Here is a 15,242-nt window from a genome sequence, read left to right as displayed (position 1 = left end):
TTATTTTGAATATCTCTGGCCTCAGAATGGAACAGTGCTGCTCCTAGATGAGAAATCTTGAGCAGAAAGAAGCTGGTCTCTGATTTCTAATCCTCTAAGTCCCTGTAATTCATCCACCAAGGGGGGCTCTGAAGTCAGCAGAACATGAGGGACCTGAGAACACACAGCCCCCTGCGGTCCCCGGAATCCACCTTCCTGATGACATCCAGATGTGTCATCTTTCCACAGGTCTGATTAGCTGTAGAACGTGGTATTTCCATGTTCCCAGGATGCATCTGAGTTAACTCTGCTGCTAATTGGGTTTGTATCTGGCAGTGGTGACATCAAAAAAAGGTTTTGTAGTCAATTATGTTCTCCTGGAACACACAGGAAGGGGTTGTCCTGTCAATGCTGAGGCAATCTCTACCTTAATGAGCTGCCCCAGACAAAGGCACAAAAGGACATTATCATCCCTGAGTACCTGTCTTTAGTGGCTTCTGTTGAACAAGACGTTGAGCTTGATCCGGGCACCCCTGAGCTGGCTTTCCTATGTCTCAGATGGCCCGCTTCCCAGGGAGCACATCTGAATGTGATCAGGTGCGTTAGAGCCACTTAAAAAAAATTATCCCCAAGGAAATGAAATGCACAAATGCTATTCCCACAGTCTAATGACCCAGCACTTGGTTTAACTGCACCGAAGCCAGGAAATGGCCACTTACAAAGCCAGTTACAGCCCCACTGCCTCCATAACCCAGCCACATGGCACACACCTGGAGGAAGAGAAATGGAATGCTTCCTGAGAGGTTTTTTATTCTGGTTCAGAACAAATTATTCTTCAAATGTCTTAACATCCTGAAGGTGGGCGGAAGTGATACTTGGTTCTGTCTTGTGGAAAAGATGGTGTGTTCATAGAAGAATCATCTAGCTAGCTGGGTGACTGGGGGTGGGCTACTGGCGGTCACTTAGGAGAAACAGAGAAGGCTGGGCTCTTTTTCCTCTCCTTTTTGCTTTGAGTCTTGATGGGTCAATTTTTGCCACTTTTTTAGAATAATGGGGTTTTCCCAACCTCTGCCCCAAGGACCTGGAGGTATTTCCTGCACACAGAGAAAATGGGAAGGCAGGGAGAGTTCCATTATTCATCACTCAACTACAGTCAAGCCACCAGGACCTGGGAGTGGCCTGGGAGGAAGTGGGCTCTCTCTGGGGCAGGGACCTCTAGGCAATGGGGAGCCACAGTGGGAGTAACCATCCGAGGAGGTGGCTTTAATCACAGAAAGCATTGGGAGAAAGCCAGGTTGCGGTCAGTCCGTGGTGAGGACGGATTCCATCCAGGGCAGGCACCACCCAGTATGTGTCATGCCAGCCCAGCGCCTGGGCCTGAGGTCAGCCAATGCTGTTCGCCTTCAGGATCCCATGACCTCCCTGTAAACGGGATGCACTGTGGTCTGGCCGCTCCCGCCATGGGAACTGGAACTGCACATTTCCTGCCTTTCATCTTTGGTAGTGTTGGGGACGAAAATGTCAAAACAAGCAAAACCACGGCCCCACCACTGGGGCAAGGGGCAGGGCTGTGGCTCCAGGGATGCAGAGAGAGCTCCAAGAGGCTGTGCAAAGCAGATGGTAGAGAAGGATGACAGGGAAGAGCCAGGGCTGTGTGGTGCCCGGTACTATCCACCGGCACCAGACCAGAGGAATTCTGTAGGCTGGGGACAAGGAGGTAGCCCGAGAAGGTGCACAGTTTGTGTAGAGACATTAGCTGTGATTTTCAGAGCCAGATTGCTAATTCTGGTTATTTCCTGGCTGATGCTGGGAAAGTTTCACAGGGGAATTTCATCACAGCTAGAGTGCAAAGCCCACCCTTGATCTTCTGCCAGCGTGGATTTTCAGAGATGAGTCTGGCTTTGAAAAGGCAAATTCAGAGAGCATAAATGCAGAGCATGACCACAACAAGCAGAACATTTGGGTAATGATATTGCTTTTTTTAAAAAACATCAAACATGTCAGAATTGATGCCCCCAAATTGGATGTCTTTGTGTCATCTCCTTAGAGGTGGCAGGGAGAGAAAAGAGTCTGCACTTATTCCATTCTGATCCAGGGGGAAGAATTACTTAAAGTGTGAGAAAATTCAGAATACTACATATGGAGGTACTCATAGGTCTTTATAGGGCCCAGCATTGCCTGCCTTACTGAATTTTCTCCCTAATTCCAGTTTGTTGTTGTAGTGGCACCCCCTCTTCCACAAAAAAATCTTAACTCGGCTTCTCCAGAAATCTTCACCATGGCTGATTTTAGCAAAGAGCCTCTACAAAAGAGTTCAATGTAGATTAACTTCCTATTTTCATGTTGCCCTATTTTACTTGGCTGCTAACCTGGAAGAAAATTGGCACTCCAGTTGCCGGACACCCCCTTACTAGTTTTTCACAAACATTTATCCAGTAAAGTAGTTTGTAGAAATGTGTAAACAAGGCCTCTGGCCTTGAGCTGGGCTGCACAGAGATGTCTACATTTATAAGATAAGAGAAGTTACCAATTGAGCTCCATGGTAACAGCTGGCAGGGGGAGGAAAGAAAGGGGAGAAGAAGCTCTCCCCTTCTCAGGTGTTGTCCTTGAAGGGTTAACTTGCCCAGAACAGTGAAAGAAAAACATGCTTTTATGTGAATTTCTGCAGATTGTAAGCTTCTGAGCTCCTCCCCTTGCATGCTGGGTATAAAATTCTGAAGCTACCTGAACTCAGGGTTCAGGGGATTGTTGATTATAGCAAAAGCTGTGCCCTCTGAACATGGCTGCAGCCAAATAAAACTGTTTCCTGCCATCTCCGGTGCCCTACCTCATCTGTCCCTACAGCATTTTCCCTCCCCAGGCCCCCACTCCTTGTCAACAGCCAGGTTTGTCCTTTAGTCTTTCATCTTAATGGTGTCACATCCTCTCCCAATACCAGGGCTCATGCTATGACTCAGCCCACATGGACTCCCAGGAAGTGCCCTTGTGAGTGGCAACAATCTCTCTCATTTCCAAAACCCACTTCCCAGTGTTCCCTTTGAATAAACAGGCCCTTGTTCTCACTTTCTTAGCTTAGTTGATCTGACTCTTTCTTTGCCCTTCCTATTACATATGGAAGGGGGCAGATGATCTGTCTCCATCTCCAAGGAGGAATTTCCATATGTAACTATCAGTCTTCATACATACAGGCCAAGAGAGAGCTCTGGTGTAGGTCAAAAAGGGATACACAGACATGGTACAACTGGTGGGGTTGTACACAGAGCTGGGCACTGGGAAAGTGTCCTTGGGTAACTGTTCTAATGAATAACAAGATCCCCCTTAACCCACATGCCAGTGACCCTTCAGAAGTGCAATCCTCCAAATTTGCCAATATTTTTCTCTAAGAAACATAAGCCAAAGGCCAGTCTCTGGTTAATTACAAAAGAGACAGAGCTTTAAGGGCACTCTGAATAGGAAAAGGCACTTCGAGCTTAATCCAGAATGAATTACATTAGGCCTGGAACCAGCCTGCCTGGAACCAAACACTATCACACCAAATCTCAAATTTGTGAGCTTGTGGTATGTTTCTTCCCAAACAACTGTCTCCTGAAAGCAGGTGGGACGGGGAAAGAGAAATGGGTCTTATAAAATGAGATAACAGTTGTTCATCCAGGACATGGGAGGCAGGTCATCCTCAGTCCCCTGAGTCCAGAGACAGTCTCCAACTCAGATCAGTTGCTCATGTCTGCCTGGACTCCATGTGTTTCTAAGAAAGAGGGAGGGCAGGGAAGAAGAAGGATCTGAGGCCATGTATGCTATTTGGAGTCCTTGGCTGAAACTGAAGAGTCCCCTGGAATCCTGCTGTGTGCTTTCTGAGCTCAGGGTTCCCAAACCAAAGCTGCTGTTATCTTTCTTGAAATGAAAAGTAAGCAATATAAATTTAAATTTCATTGAAACAATATTGAATACTTCTGAAAGCAATTTCACAGAAAAACAGAAAAGCCCTGCACAAAATTGGTACAACCATTATTCCTTGGACATTTAGCACAGATTGGGGGGAGGGGATAAGGCACTGCATTGAGTTCAGTTAGAAGACCAGATATCTACAACTGTATGGAATTCCAGCAAGACATGAACCCTCTGAAGAGCAAGGCCTCCAATTTTGCAGGATATCTGTGTGGGCTAAATCCTTTCCCTTGCAGAGGTTCTTGGAGTTTCACTTCTCAAACATGCCTGCAGGTGGCACTCTAACAGCAGAGGAAAGAGGAACACATCCCCCCCTCCAAAGACCCCAAAGATTCCAGGCCACAAACATCACCCATCTTCTTTGAGGTCTTGTGCTTTAAACATTCATGTGGATATTGCATTTGTATTTATTTTCTCAGAAAAAACAGGCTTTATTTTGTTCATCTGTTGAAACCAGTCTGTAGCCCTGGTGGTTGACCACATAAAGACAGGAACTGGAAGCCTGGACCAGGGTCAAGGGTGGGAACTGTGTCTCAGAGCAAAGACTGGATCTGAACAGGGCTGTGTACCAAAGTGGGCAAGTTGAGGAGGACAGAGGTGGATGGTAAATGTTGATCCTTGTCAAAGGTAGGGACACAAGCACCAGGAATTGGGCAGTTCCATGTCAGCTCTGCAGAGTAATGGGGGGACAGGTCTTAAGAGGACATTCTTATGCCATGGGGCACTCCTGCCTAGTGCAGGCTTAGCTGAGGTTGGAAACACTTCCTCAATGGCTCTGCCTACACTCAGCTCACTCCATGTTTCTGGGGATCTCATTTGTCAGGATAGGTCCCATTTCCTTGGATCAGAGACTTCCTTTCCTTTCTTCCAACAGTCCTTAGAGTTCCTGGTCAATGACAGAAGATGTTGAGAATAGATGAGAGCAGGCTGCAGGTCACCTTGCCTGAAGAGTGTCATTACATTTTTTCTCTGTGTCACCAGTAGGTTTCTGATTAGAAATCTGACAGCTAAGCAGACATACTTCTTAGTTTACAAGTTGTTATTCTATCGTTGTAAGTACTAATCAACATTTGGATTTTAGTCATAACATAGATAATGCACAATTTTGTTTACTTCACAGAAAAATAAAGAATTGGCAGCACATTAAATAAATGGTTAAATTGACTAATTTCCCCCCAAGTATTTACTATAATCAAAGGTCCAAGCAGATGCACCACATGTATCCAGGGGCTCCAGACACCCCACCCCCACACCACCTGGAAACTGCCAAGTTCCTCCCCCCCCATAACTGTGGGGGAAAAAAAAACTAAGCTAGTGTTTCTAAGGCATTGAGTCAGAGAGTAAAGAAGGGACTCATAAAGGTTGACAATTTAAATAGTTACTGATCATGGCCATATACTAGGCTTACAAGGTTAGCATACTTAAAATTAACATAAAAAATGAAATAGTGCTCAAATAAAATTCAGTCTGGGCTAGCCAGTCTTGAAAAGTCTAGATAGATAATTATGGAGCTGCCACTGTGTTCTAATTTGTTATAAGGCTTCTACAAGAAAAAAAGATGGTGCAATGCCATAAATATTTAAGCCCATCTACACTCTTTTCCACTGACCTGCAGAATATGAAATAAATTCCATCAGTTGTATGGTCTCATACAAGGCCCTTCCTCTTCATCCATAATTAGCTAAGCAGCCCCAAATCCAAATTACATCAGATTTAAGAAACATGAAAATGAGATTGTAAACAATCTCACAGTTGATCGCTGCACTTGTCAAATTTATCTTGCATATTGCAGGCTTTCTCTAAAGAAAGTTGCTCATGCATTTATTATTCTGCAGGTTTGGGGACTAAATGAGAACATGTTTGATCACCATCAAGTGCAGAGACCTCACAAGCACATTTCACTGTCTATCAACACTCCCCCACATACTAGGGATTGAACCCACAGCCTCACAAATGTTAGGCAAGTACTCTACCACTGAGTTACACTCCAAGTCCTTTTTAATTTTATTATGTTTTGAGATAGGGTCTGCCTAAATTGCCCAGGCTGGCCTCTGCCTTGCAATCCTCCTGCCTCAGGCTACCGAGTAGCTGGGATTATAGCATGAGCACCACTGCACACAGTAGTCAGAAACTCTTAATGAATCCTCTTTGATTTTTGCCCAATTTTTACTCAAAGGAAATCGTGCCTTGGGCTATTCCCTAGATTACTAGCTCTTTGATATTTGGCCATTTTTTTACCTAAAGGGATGTGCAAATCTTTGTTAGAAACATACTCTGATAGCTAATGGACTACTAGCACCATTATCTTAAAGGACAGGAAGAGAGACAGGAGATTCCATTAAAAATTCCAACAGTATTTTTCAATTTCTTGTATTGTTTGTTTTATGGTATTCCAAGAGCCTGACAAACTTTTATCTTTGGCAGTATTTTAGGTGAAAGGACATTGCTCATCATTTTCTAATGTAAAATGAACATAGTAATCATCCCGCTAAGTATAGTCACCGATTTGATTGTGCTTCCTGCACCAGAGCCATCAATTCCACTGGAAGTGAATAGGAAAATCCTACTGTGAAAAAATGCATAAAGGGTGAAAAAATGTTTAAATGACCTCTTTACCAATGCAATGATTGCTTTGAGAAAAGTCTTTAAAAAAACAAAATTAAATTTTTAAAAGGATCTGTGTCTGCTGAAATAAATATTATAAAATACTGTAGTTTAGTGTAAGTTTTTTTCCAAAGTGAATTCTTCATTAATTTTATTTTTGATAATTCCTGTCATAGTGTCAACAGTAGAACATTTTTAGTCCAAATTAAAACTAATTAAAAGTTATTCAGGGAACACAAGTGAATAACAATGTTTAACAGTTAGCACCTCTCAGAATAGAAACTCAGGCAGCTGACGGAATGGAAGTTGAAAAACATTCATGGCTTGGACTCCTCCAGATCACAGCAAAGACTGAAGTTTACTTATGTAACTGACTCAAATCCAGGATCCTACGTGGTCCAGTCTTGGCACTGATGCAGTCCTGAAGAAAAATAGAATTGAATACAAATCTTTTCTGTCTCTTGAAAAAATGCCAAAGGTAGGAGTATATTTAAAATATCTAACAAAGCTTCTTTAGAAAGAACATTTGGACTTCTCTCTCACTCTCAGTTTCTCTGACCAATTCTCCTCTATTTTCCCAAAGCCCCTCCAGCCTGGGGCTTTTCTCTCTGGGTCCCCCTTTCCCTCAGCCTGGCTTCTTCATTTATCATTCAAATTGGCCTCCTCAGGCCTCCCCAGCTTCTTCAGTTTTCCTTCAGTCTGCAGTTACTCAGACTCTGCATCACAAAGAAAAGTTCAAAATATACTGGGTGTTAATGCAGCTGGAGGGCGTAGGACACGTTTGATTTTATATCAAACTTATTTTTCTTGGTTTATGTCTGCCCCAGAGAATATGAAGAGGCAGCCATAAAAGAAATTTGCTATCAAAGCATTTCTTGCATTAATCGAGGGGTTAGATCAGGAGTGTCAGTGGCCAAGGCCTACCTTCAGATCCCACATTGTGTTGTCTTATAGCCACAAGGCACACAGCTACCACCCACCACTCACCTGGGGGCAGAATATGCGCCAGAGACCATGAGAGATGTTATCTCACTTGTTTTAGCCTTCTAAAATAAAAATTGACAGGAAAGTGAAAATTAACACACACACACATACATAGATGTTTATATATGTATGTATATATGTATGTATGTATATATGTATGTATATATGTATATATATGTATGTACGTGTATATATATATATATTCTAATGTGCATACGTATTTCCAAAATCAAAGCATAGCTGTTGTATAGGAAGCAAGAAGCACCACCATTTGAGCCTCCTCACCCTCTTCCACCTTCCCTCCTCCTTCCCAGCTCTTATGCACCCCAGTGAAGGGGCTGCTGGAGCACAATTTGAACCAAGAGTGTAGTGGACAGAGCACTATGTTTAGAATCAGAAATAGCAGATTTCCACCCTGGTCAGCTCTGCTCCTTAGAACCTATTGGAGCTTGTACACCCGTGACATCTGCCTTGCTGGATTGCTGAAACTGAAGTGGGAGACAACAGGATTCTCCACAAACGGTGATTTCCTCCCCTGGGCTCAGTACCCTTCTAGGAAGGACAGGGAACGGTCGGTAGACAGACCATCCTTGTCTGCACAAAACACAGCACCCTGATGGGGGGGGACCCCCGGTGAGTGGGCGGAGCCGGGTTTTTACGTAATAGGAAGGCGCCCGGTGATCCGATGATGACAGATTCAAAAATTACCACGGAACTCTGGGCCTGGACAGCATGGCACGGACCTTGTTTGGGGTGGGGTGCGGGGTGGGGGAACTCGAATAAAAAAGAACCTGAGCATTTCAGACAGAGGCAGGTCACTTGGCGTGAACTGGATGGAGTCTCCAGATTGAAGTTTGCATTTTCAAGTGAACTACACCTGGCCCTTGAGCTGATCAGTATGGATTCCTCGGAACTGTACGCTGTAGCCGGGAGGAGAAGGGCTGGACTCTGGGGTTGAGAGCCGACCCCGCCTATATCCCCGCCATACACACTCTCGCTCTCCAGCCCCCAGCGCTGGGCATGAAACCAGGGCCTAGCGCATGTTAGGCAAGGGAAGGCCACTGCTCCAGAGTCCCTGGGAATGCACCCGAGTCGCCTCCCTGCAGAAAAGATCCCGCGGCGCGAGCTGGCTCTTGAGATTTCCAGGAGACCGGGCCTAGGGCACAGCAAGTGGTTTTCTATCCTCTGCTCAAAGACCCTCCTCATTCCAGAGGGCACAGATGCTCTGCCGCCACTTTAATAACGGGTTGTCGCCACCTGCTGGCCGCTGGACTGCAGCACTCACACTGCACCCTGGGGCCTCAGGCTGAAGGACGGCCTGCCTGGCTCCTGCACCCTGCCACCCAAATGTGGATGCAGCCTGAAGGTTCTTTCCAAAGTGACATTAGAAGAAGCCATAGTTATCCCATTCACCAAACCACACAAGAATGTGGACTTAGTTGAAGTGACACACTTTAGGCATTATTAGTCAATTATAAACACTTTTGGAGTTATCCCATTATCTAGTGTGATCTACCCTATTCTTTTAGTGTGTGCATGTGTGTGTTACTAGGGATTGAACCCAGGGGCACTTTACCACTGTACTATATTCCCCTCTTTTATTTTTTATTGTTTTGATACGGGATGGCTTTGAACTTGTGATCCTCCTTCCTCAACTTTTCAAGTTACTAGGATTATAAGCATCTACCCTATTCTTGAATTAAGCTTTAACTCCATTCATTCTCTCATCAACAGTGATTTCCCGAACACCTACTACATGACAGGCTATTTGTTGGCTACAAGCTGAGGACACAGTGAGGAAAGCTAAGCAAGTTTGCAGTCAGAGAGACAGATGTTGATCAGATAATTGTACAAATAAATGTAACAGCATGCAATGGTGATATGTGTAACAGAGAAACAGCTGTGGTCAGAGTAGGACAAGATGACTTTGGCTACATCTAAATAGAGATTTGGTCTATTTTTGGTCTATATGTGCACTAAAGTTGTTTAAGTATTTTCAACTAAAAGTGAAAGTACTGGGTCACCTATCAGGAAATTGAGCTGATTTATATGTATAAGGATGTCCATTGCATCATTATTTATAAAAACAAAAAAACTAAAAATTAAAGAAGAAAGCATTCAAGGGATCAAGATAAGGGATTGGTTAAGCAAATTATGGTACACTCAAAAAAAAAACCCAGAATATTCTGCAGCCATTAAAAATAAAAATGTATTGCTACATTATTGACTAAGAACATATTTATTATATATTTTGCAAGTTTTAGAAATGTATATATAGTAAATCTCATTTGGGGGGTGGGTGGGTATTAGGGATTGAACTCAGGGGCACTTGACCACTGAGCCACAGCCCCAGCCCTATTTTGAATTTTATTTAGAGACAGGGTCTCACTGAGTTGCTTAGCATCTCACCATTGCTGAGGCTGGCTTTGAACTCTTGATCCTCCTGTCTCAGCCTCCTGAGCTGCTGGGATTACAGGCATGCACCACCACACCCAGTAGTAAATCTCATTTTTAAAACTCTTTATATTTTATTTCCATTTCTTACTACATAATTGACTTTTTAAATCATTAAATTGGGTTTTTATGATGATCATAAAATTATGTTATTTGTCTCATCCCAAAAGGGCACAAAACAAAAATATTCTTTTATGCCGCAGTCTGGCTGGGCACAATTCAGGAGCCACTTGTCAAAAGAAATGAACTTTATTTTTAGAACCACACAGGCCAAACAAAACGGCTCCTCAGGAAAAACCCTCAGACCCCAACTGCCACCACCAGCTTCCCACAAGCCTCTCACACAAACACAAGCCTCACCACCTCCCACAATCCTCCTGCTCTTGAGGCCGATTGGCTGGGTCATGTGGGCGGAGCCAAAGAAGTCCCCCAATGAGCATCACCGCAGAGGAGCCAATCAGCTAGATGTTGCTGGGGCCCCTGCTGTGAGAAAATCATCAGCTGGCAGTCTGAAAGGGCGGGGAAACAGCCCAATGAGCATCACCGCAGAGGAGCCAATCAGCTAGATGTTGCTATTTATTTATTTTGAGGGTGCTGGAAATCAAACCCAAGGTGCATGCCAGGCAAGTGCTGTACCACTGGGCCACCCCCCACATCCAGATTCTTTAGACTCTACTCCCCACTCCAGTGATCACCTCATTTCTTTGTCACCCTTTGCAGTGAAGCCCCCTCTAATTTCATTCCTCTTAAAACCTACCCTAGCCAGGTTTTGTACATGTCAAGGTCACCAGTGGCCTCTGTGTTGCTAATCTCCATAGTCACTTTTGTCCTCATCTCATGGGCCCCATCAGCAGCATTTGACACAGTAGACCATTCCCTCCTCCTTGTACTGGTCCTTCACCGGGCTTCCAAAGCTGCCCCTCTCTTGACTTTCCTCCTGCTTCATTGCTTCTTCCTTCCCAGTCTTCTTTGCTGCATCCTCCTATTCTTCCAAACCTTGTTTTTTCTTAAACATTTATTCTTTAGTTGTAGGTGGACACAATAACTTTATTTAGTTTTTATGTGGTTCTGAGGATCGAACCCAGTGCATGCTAGGAGAGAGCTTTTCCTCTGAGCCACAACCCCAGCCCATCTTCCAAACCTTTTAATGTTAGCTCTTTTCTTTTCCCTACCTACATTCATCTTTTTGACCTTATCCAGTCATAGCTTCAAACAACACCTCATCCAGTCTAGATCCTCCTAAGCTCCTGACTCATAAACCCAACTCCCTACTTGGATTCTAATAGACACCTCAAACTCATCATGTTCCTGGCACAACTCCCTGGCACATTTCCTCCTTAAACCTGCTCCATCCAATCTTTCTTTCTTCTTGGTACCTAAAACTTTCCTAATGCTCAAGCCAAAATCTTTTATATCATTTCAAATTCTTAAATGCCTCTCTCTCTCCATCCGCCCCACCCCGCCCGCCCCACTCCCTGAACCAGTACGGGAGATTGAACCGAGGGTTGCTCTAACACTGAGCTACATCCCCAACCCAGCCCACCCCAACCCCCTTTTTAAAAAAACTTTTTGAGAAAAGGTCTAGCTAAAGTGCCAAGGCTGGCCTGGAATTTGTAGCCTCTTAGTATCTGGGATTACAGGCATGTGCTACCACCAAGTCTGGCTCAAATGTCTCTCTCTCTCTTTTTTAAATTGCATCCCAGATCCATCCTTCAAGATTTCCTGTAGCCTTAGTATCAAAATATATTTCCTGGCTGGTTGCGCTGGTGCACACTTATAACCCCAACAACGTGGGAGGCTGAGACAGGAGGATCACAAGTTCAAGCCCAGCCTCTGCAATTTAGTGAGACTCTGTCTTAAAATTTTTTAGAAAGCTGGGGTAGGGGGATGCTGGGGTATGTAGCTCACTGTACCACTGGGCCACCCCCACATCCAGATTCTTTAGATTCTACTCCCCACTCCAGCAACCTCCTTATTTCTTTGTCACCCTTTGCCGTGAAGCCCGTCTAATTTCATCCCTCTTAAAACCTACACTAGCCAGGTTTTGTACATATCAAGGTCACCAGTGGTTACAAGGTCCCAAGGTCACAACTCCAGGTCCAATCCCTAGTATCACATACCATACTTCCTCCAGAAATAGTCCTCCATCAAATAAGATCCAACCAGGGAGATTCCAGGGTCAGCTTCAAGGACACCTCAAATTAAGACAGCATTTTTCTCCACAGAGAATATATGTATACATTCTCCCCCAAATCTGATGACTTCTCACTTCCTTACTGTAAACACTCTGGGCTAATCCATCATTATCTACCACCTAAATAACTACAGTAGCTCTTAATTTGTCTTCCCAACAGCCTCTGGGCAGCTCAGGAGTCAATTGTCCTCTGAGAGCATATGTTAGATGATGTCACTCCTGGGCTGGAAACCCTGCCCGGGCTCCTCATCTCACAGAGCAAGAGTGTTGCACCCTCTTCCTAGGCTACTCTCTGACCTCCTCTCTCCAAGCCATCATCCCCCTTAGGGATGTTTTATGGAGTTCAGTCTGTCTGTAATTCTCCTCCTTCAAGTCTTCGTTCAAATATCATATCCTCAACGATGCACACCTTACCCCACTTTGTTTACTCTTCGTGTGTGTGTGTGTGTGTGTGTGTGTGAGAGAGAGAGAGAGAGAGAGAGAGAGAGAGAGAGAGAGAGAGAGATATCAGGGATCGAGAATCAAATCCAGGGCCTTGGGCATGCTAGACAAGCACTTACCACTGAGCTACACCCAGACCTCACCATGTTTAAAACTGCAATTCCCCAGCTGTCCTGATCCCCTTTACCCTGTGGCCAGCTGATTTCAAGGTAGAAGCATCATGGTGGAAGCACAAGGCCAAGGAAAGCTGTCCTCCTCATGACAACCAGGGAGGAGAGAGAGAAGGGCAGAAGAAGAGGGACAGAGAGAACAAGGACAAGATATAGCCTTCCAGAGCACACCTTTCTGCTTCCAGTGACCTACTAGATGCTACCTCCCACAGCTTCCACAACCCAATAATTCTATCAAATTACGAATCAATCAATGGTGATGAGGTTAGAGCTCTTGATCCAATCATCTTCCCAAAGGTCCCACTCCCTAACACTGCCCGATGCACTGGGGACTAAGCCTTCCACACATGAGCCTTTGAGAAACATTTCTAGATCTAAACTATAATACTGTTTAATTAGATGTCTTAATGGCCTTTTGTTGCTGCAAGTCCTTTTTGTATGTTATCATGTAATTTGGGGGGTTCAAAATCCAGGGCTTCATATTTCCAGATTCATTCAATTCCTTTTCTTTTCTGTTCTTTTGAACCAGACAGTTCCTGACTGAACTCAGTTCTTTCCTGTATTGACTTGCTAACCAAAGCCAAGAAGAGTCAATAGGCATGAATTTTGTGCCAACCCCTTCTTCTAGGATCACAGGCTAAATGAACACTTTGCTTACCAAGTAATTAAGGACAACAATTTTATTAAATAATTTGCTACTATATAATACAAGTCATCATCTTTTCAGTCTCACCTGTAGATTTTTTTTACTTTCTCTAAAGCGCTATATATTTTAGAGTTTATTTTTAACCAGAGGACCCCTGTACAAGGGACTAAATTTTGTATTAATCATGATAATACTAGCTGCTATACACATAAATTTAAATGGCTGCACATAATAAATGTTTTGTTCTCATTCATGAAATAGTGCTATGAGGAGAACAGAGCAATGGAGTGCCCTCCTCCATGTGGTCACTCAGGGATCCAAGATGTTCTAAGCAAAGCCATCTTCCACATGTGGTTTCCAAGTTGCCCTGGGGGCTGCGTCCATTCCTGCCAGTCACAAGTCTAGAAGGGCATGGATGAACTCTGGTAGGTTTATGAGTCTAAGAAAAATTATATTCACATTTATCTGACCAGAACTCAGTCACATGACTCCACATAGATTAGAGAGGCTTGCCAGTTTATATGAGGGATGTATTTTCTGGCAAACAGTCACAGTGCTATGCTATGGAAGGGAGAGAACCAATTATTTTATCAGACAGTTTGCTGGACTCCTGCAATTTACATAGAAATATGTAAGTAATGTGAGCATGCAGCTTTCTCCTTTATCCTCCAAGCCCCTGCTCTAATTATTTGTTTGGTCCCACTGGGGTGGGCGATTTGTCAGGATGCCCATGTCCTTGGGCATGAGGTGAGAGACTTTCCTCACCTGATTCTGTCTAGGAAGGAGTCACAGAAGGAGCAGGCTGTGTATCTTTAAAGAACTGCTTCCTGCTTCCTTTGACCTCAATCTTGCAAAGCAGCTCAGTTTGGTAAAAAGTACTTCTTGGAACGAGGAATCGCTAACTGCTGGTTCTTAGGAATTTAATAAACAAAGAAATTGAAAAGCTGAACCACTCTGTTCTTTGCTTCCTTGAGTGAGAGTAGGCAGCAAATGGGCGGAAGGAAGCAGGAATCGGGAGCCACTGCTGATGTGGTGGGCACTTCTTCCCAGTAATCTCTCTGTGGTTGAATAACATGGTACATGGGAGGTGGGCCGTTTGCCCCAGCTAATGGCTCACAGGGAATGAGTCCTGCCTGACACAGACAGGGGCTGGATCAGCCACTCGGGGGCCAGAGAAACCAGTTTTATGAAAGACACTGACTTTGTTAAAAGCCAAACCCAATCAAATATAGACCTCTCCAGTGGCAGATTCAATACCAACCACACACTTCTGTCACAAAGGCTCCAGGCGTGCTCTGCCTAACCCTGAAACAGGAAGTGCATTTTCGTGTTCAGAGAATGTAGATGTGCGTGACTAAGGAGGATTACACGAACAGCTGACATCTATGCATACCCAGTGACCCTAATTGAATCAATGCACATAGGTGGCATTCTAGTTTACACAAAAGGGAGGGGGTTGCTCACCACTTAAAATAATTCCTGCAAGTTCTTCCATTAAGAACTGATTCTTGGAGCTGGGGATGTAGCTCAGTGGTAAAGTGCATATTAGCATATGAAAGGCTGTGGGTTTGATCCCCAGCACCACAAGGACAAAACAAAACAAGACAAGACTCATGATGTATTTAAAATATAACAGCTTAGCTGAGGCTTGTGATGCACTCCTGTAATCCCAGTGGGCCAGGAGGCTGAGCCAGAAGGATCACAAGTTCAAGGCCAGTCTGGGTAACTTCGTAAGACCCTATCTCCAAATAAAAAACAAAAAAGGACTGAGGATGTAGCTCTATGATAGAGCACCCTTGGGTTCAATTCCCAGTACTGGGAGGAA

General features: G+C 44.3%; 1 long non-coding RNA gene across 1 annotated transcript in view; it reads right to left on the bottom strand.

The window, feature by feature from the left end:
- LOC308631251 overlaps window positions 1–15,242 on the bottom strand; it is a 930,091-nt gene that overhangs the window by 682,449 nt on the left and 232,400 nt on the right. The gene's annotated exons all lie outside the window — the stretch shown is intronic.

Source organism: Spermophilus citellus (assembly GCF_964194105.1).
Source record: "Spermophilus citellus genome assembly, chromosome: 11".
NCBI lineage: Eukaryota > Metazoa > Chordata > Mammalia > Rodentia > Sciuridae > Spermophilus > Spermophilus citellus.
This window is presented reverse-complemented; position numbering and strand designations above follow the sequence as displayed.